Source organism: Cyprinodon tularosa, unplaced genomic scaffold (assembly GCF_016077235.1).
Source record: "Cyprinodon tularosa strain WSP-4 unplaced genomic scaffold, ASM1607723v1 ctg17, whole genome shotgun sequence".
Taxonomy (NCBI): Eukaryota; Metazoa; Chordata; class Actinopteri; order Cyprinodontiformes; family Cyprinodontidae; genus Cyprinodon; species Cyprinodon tularosa.
In genome coordinates, this window is record NW_024038531.1 from 389195 (window position 1) to 395176 (window position 5982).

Sequence of the window (5982 nt, forward strand, 5' to 3'; positions counted from 1 at the left end):
CGGGTCATCTACTAAAAACCCCCCCCAGGTTTGGAAAAAAAGGTATGATTTTTGGTTGGGTCCCCGGTCTCACTGCTGTTTTCCCAGCCAAAAGAAGCCCCCCCCCAGATAACGCTTGAGCCCCTTTTTTTTTTTCAGATGCATGAAAAGAAAACGCCCAAAGGAGACATCGTTCCCCGGGTTCCTAGGGAGCAGCACTTTGCAACCCATTTTGAGCTCATCTTTTTTTACAGCGGGGAAAAACAGTTCGTTTTTCACGGGACCTTCGAAATGGGTTCAACAGGGTTTCGGCTTTCATACAAAGGGTAGCAGAAGAGGGGCCTAGTTGGGGCTTAAACCCGGGTTCTTTTTTCAGCAAAAACAGTGGTCGGGATGGGGGGAAAAAAAAGGGAAGATCCCTTAAAATTTAATTTTTCCATGATCTCTGAGTAAAAAGGGCCCCTTCCCCCAAGTTTGGGCCATAAGTAAAAAGGAAAGGAAAAAACTGCCAGAGAAAAAAAAATAAAAAAGTAATTAAAAAGCAAAACTTATTTTTTCCACTTTTTTTTTTCTTTCACTATTATAAATAAAATGTTACCCTTGGAGGGCATCTTCCGGTGGTCTAGATTTGTTTTTTGTTAAATAGCACAAAACGGAAAACCCTGCCCCAAACCCTAAACCCTGCAAAAAAAAATAAAAAAAGAAATTTGTTTAAAATAGCCCAGGGATGGGATTTTCCCAAAGAATTAAGAAAATAATGACATTTTAAATGTTCAAAAAATCAAAAAACGTCAATACCCGATGACATTACCCTCCCTTGTCCCAAAAAAAATCAAAATAAAATTTTTTAAAATCAAAACCCTAAAAAATCTTTTAAAAAATTTAAAAGAAATAAACTAAAAAATTGCCCTTTGAAAACTGATACCAAAAAAAGTTGTGATTAAATTTGCCCCTTTGTAAAAATATTTTTGGGGAATTTCTTTATTGGTTCTACTAAAAAACCAAACATTTTTATTGTCCCCGGGGCTTAAAAGACAGGGTTTCCTTTATTTAAAAAATTCCCAGAAATTATTCACTTTTTAAATTTAAATTTTTCCATAGCATTTTTAAACCCAAAAAAATTTCCCCCCAAAAAATTAAAACAATTTCCCCCCCCTCTGTATATTAACCAAGTCGGGCCGTGATGCAGAAATCTATCAACAATTTTAAATGAAAAATAAAATGGAAATGATGTTATTTAAAAAAGTTTTTTTGGGGGGATGATCAAATCAAATTTTTGTGGGAATTTTTCTATATCACAAAATTTCATATTTTAGCGAATGGGGAAGGGGCCAAAAGACTTTCTTTAAAAAAAATCCAAAATTTCACTATTGTTGAATAAAAAAAATAAAAATTTTATTAAATTAAAAAATTTTCCTTTAAACCATACCCAAAAAAATTTACCGGGAAAAATTTTTGGGTCTATTTTGCTTCTCCCCCTGTTGATAAAAGGGAATTTTTCATTTTGAAAAAAAATTTGGAATTATGTACCTTTTATATATAATTTCCCTTGAAAAAAAAAATTTTTTAAAAGATGTTCCACCTTTTCCCCTCAAATCTTCCATTTTAGTATTCAAACTGGGACGGGAGTTTAAAAATGAAAAATTTTCGGGTTTTTTCATTGTAATTTCTTACCCTTTGTAACATCCCCCTGTGGGGGTTTTTAATTTTCAAAAAGAAAACAATTTAGAGGTGGAAAACAAAAAAATGGGAACTTACCCCCCCCTTATGCTAAAATTTTTAAAAATGGTCCAATCAGTTACCCATTAGGAAAATAAACCAAGTTTGGGTTTGTTAGAATTTAGGTTAGTCTGTTAGTGTTATTAGTTTTGTGGATAAAAACCCAAATTTTCCCAATAAAATAACTCTATCTGCTTTAAGCCCCAAAGGGTGAAATTAAACCGGTTTTTTTTTTTTAATTTAATTTTCCTTGCAAAGCAGATTGTTTCAGCTTCAACCGATTTTGACACCAAAAAAAAAATTTAAAAAAATTCCTTTTCCCTTTTTAAATTTTCCCTTTAAAAACATAATAAAAAAAATATTTTTAAGAAAAAAAAAATTTAGTGTTCCCAAAAAGTTTAAAATTTAAGGGAAAAAAAATCACACAAAAATAACACTAAACTGAGGTCATATTTAACCTAGAGATCCCAAAAAACCCCTCAAAGGCCCCTCTGTACACGTTTTACTTCATTTCCCCACTCAAGAAAACTCATCCAAAACCCCATTGTAAAAAAAAGATGCAGGGTTTTTTTCCAGATTTCAAAAAACCCAAAAATTTGTCCCGTGAAAGTTTTTTAAAAAAATTTTTTATAAGACCATGGTTGAAAAAAATAAAAAGAGATAATTATCCAATTTGGTTTTAATATTGTTCCGTTTTTGAGTAACCTTTTTTAAAAACTCCATTTTTATTTCAAACAACCCCCCTTTAAAGTAGCCCTTATTATTTAAATTTGGTACCTAGACCCCTGTAGGAAAACCCAAAAAAAAGTTCATTTTGGTCATTTTTAAAATGCAAAATGGGTTTCACCCCGAAGATCGTCCTACAAAGAAACAAAGTTATTTTTAGTGTTTCAACATGTCCCCCCTTTAACAGTGTAGGGGAAAAAACTGTCAAGCAGAAAAAAAAAATAAGTTCTCATTTTTGTTCTCTTGGGTTTCCCAAACAGTGAGGGTGTTCCCCCTTTTTGTTTAGGAAATAGAAAATTTAAGTTATTGTCAATGTTCAATATTATAAAAAAAACAAATTTGGGTTTATTCCGTGCTCTTTGCTGGAACTGATGCCCCAATTTTCCCCCTGGGGAAAGTAAAAACATTGTAAAAATGTTTTTTTTGTACTTTTTTATTTTAACCCCAAAAAACAGTTCTAAAAAACAAAATTCACAAACAAAAATCCCAAAAAATCTGAAAGCGTGAGCCCGGAAAAAAGCACAGAAAAATGGGGCACTCCCCAAAAAAGGGAAAAAAAGGGGGGTCAATCGTCCCCCCCCCGTGAAACAAAAAATTGTTTAAACCCAAAAAGGAGAACTTGTCCCAAAAGGGAAACACATTTTTTTTTAAAAGAAAAAATTTTAATTCAACATCCCCGCAAAAAATTTTTTAAAAAATATTCCTAACCCCCAATTCATTAACCTTCCCCCAAACAAATACTTGCGCACAATCTCGCACAATTTTTAGGGGCCCCAGACAGGACGAAAAAGACAGAAGGGTGGTGGGGGCATAGGGGTTCAGTATAACGGGGGGAAAGGGAAAACCCCCAGCCACAAACACCCAAAAAAAACATACAAAAACCAGAAAAAATAGACCCCAAAGTTGTAGTTTTAGTCAAGAAAAGACAGAAAAAGAAAAGAAAATGTCAAAGGGGCGGCTAAAGGAATGTATGAAACATCTTTTTAAATTTTCCAAAAATTTTAAAATTTTTCAAATCCCTTTTAATTTTTTATTTCAAAAATTTCAGTCCCCACACTTCAGAGCTGGGTCAAGCTGAGGCGAAAATTTAAACCCCAATTTAGTTTTTTTCGATCAAACAAAACGCCCCGTGACAAAAGGTTTTTTTTTTTCGCCCGGGGGAGGCGGTTGGGAAACCCCTAAAAATCAAATTTAAATTTTTTTTTTTCCCTTTAACTATAAGCCCAACCCCTTTTAAAGGGGGCCAAAGAAAAAAGGGGATCCAATGCTATTTTGTCCTTTATTTTTAAAAGAGTTTTAAAACCGGTCATTTTAAAAAGCTATTAGTCCTTTTCATGGGATACAACTCGATCCAATTAAAAAAAAATAAAAATAAGTCCATGGAGATGAGTCGAAAAAAATCCCGGGGTGATACAAGCCCCGCTAATTAATACACAGGAAACCCGAAAATTCTTTTTTTTGAGGGCCCCGGGGATTGTTCCTAAGGGCTAAAAGAATAAATTAAAATTTTTTTAATTAATAATTAATAAAATTTTTTCAATTCAATAAAAACCCTTTTTTTAAAAAAACCCCGTTAAGTCGTTTTTAAAGTTTAAAAGGGTTTGTTTGAAAATAGCCCCAAAATTCCCGTAATGTGTTTTTTTCAAATCCTTAAACAACCGATTGTTAGGAGGGTTTTTATTCCTCTTTCGCTTTGAATTCTTTGAGGCCCCACACGGCAATCAGCCCCGGTCCCACGGGCAACGGGCTTCAGACAACTAAAAAATTAAACAAAAAAACTGTCTTACCCACCCCAAACCCTGGGCCGGGGACGGATCAATCCCGGGCCAGCAAATGCCCCCCCGAGGGGCTCCAAAAAAGGCAAAAAGCCCCCAATTGTAAGGAAGAAAAAATTTAACATTTGTTAAAATTTGGGAAAAAAAGGGTTTGGCCTTTTTTATTTTTTCCTTCCCCCGGTCCACTCGGCGAGCTGCGGGGTGGGCAATATGGAAAAAAAGCAAAAGGGGGGTTGACATCAAGAATTACAGGTTTTTAAACCAATATAAGGGAAATGCATTTCACTTAGAAATAAGGGGCAATGCACAAAACCTCACCCGAAAAATGCAGAACAACGAGACATAATTTCCCTTACCCCGAAAATGAATGGGGGAGAAGGAAAAAAAAGGGAAAGGGGGCGTTTCAAGACATTTTTTTGGAGGGGTTTGCAAAAGCAAAATTGGTTTTGTAACCTTTTATAAAAAGAAAAACTTTATCCCCCTTGTTTAATAAACCCTTTTAAAAAAAGGGGGTGGCCCCCGGGCCCCCAACCCGACGGGATCTCGGGGGCCCCTGCCTAGAGCTTTTCCCCCAAATTTTTGCAAAAAATCTGGGGTCATTTTTCTTTTTTGTTTTAACAAAAAAAAGGGGAAAAAAATTTTCCTTTTTAATTTTTGAACTTTTCGGGGCATAAAAAAACAAGATAAATTTTCCCCGACTTCGGGGGTGGAATGCGGGGGGCCCCCCATAAATTCAGTTTTTTACAGCATCCCCGGTTTTTTAAATTTTGGAAGGGCTTTTGACCTTTGTAAAAACCCAAAAGAAAAATCTCCTGCAGGGCCCTTAAAAAATGTTGCCCCCCCCGGAGGAAAACTCATTTTATGGTATGGTTGGGTCTAAATAAATTACCCATTAGTAGCTTTAAATCATTAACACAGCCTTGTTCAAAATTAAGAAATATGTTCAAGTGAGAGTGTTTACACATGCCATAAGATTAACTGTATTAAAGTCTAAAAATAATCATTTTTCTTTAACACATGTTATGAAGTGCTCAAGGTTACTCAGCCTCTGTGTTTGTTACCATAGTAACAGCGTTACCTTGTTACTGTGATTCACACAGGAACAAAAAAATCTCCCCACACACAGTACAAGATCCACACACGCACAGAACGAGATTCGCCAAAATATTTCTAGTCCATAAACAATTACAAATTAAATTACAAAGTACCAGTGGTCTTTTAAGTTCCCTGCATTTGTGTGTGGATTTTTGAGGCTGGCCTGACGTGCCTCAATATATAAATGCATTTTTTGTTAAGCAGGGAATGGTTTGCCACCAATCACAAAGCTCCTTTGTATAAGCCAATCATAAGAAAGTACTCCTGAAAATATAAGGATGTCGTACCCCCAAATCTCACATCCTCCGTTTCCGCCTGCTCTGCTACAGTATGTTGTGCGGAGCAAATGCATACTCGTTTTAATCAATGAGAACTTTTCCGCATCCACCGCTACTCCTTCGAAAGCACCATACAGATATGTCTTCTCCGTCCTTCACTGTCAAAATACGGAGCCAAGCTATTTTTTTCTTCACTTCTATCCGGCCAGGTGCAATTGCACTAAACAGGAAAAAGAACAGAATGGAAGCCGATCCAGGTCAGGGCAAAACAGATCAAGAAGGAACAGTACAGGAATCTAGGAGTTCTCAACTTGATTAGAGGTTCCGATCCAAGCAGGAACAGAAGGATCCAGGCTTAGAGGAATCCTTAGAGCGTGAAGGCAGGTTCAGATGCAGACGGGTCCAGATGT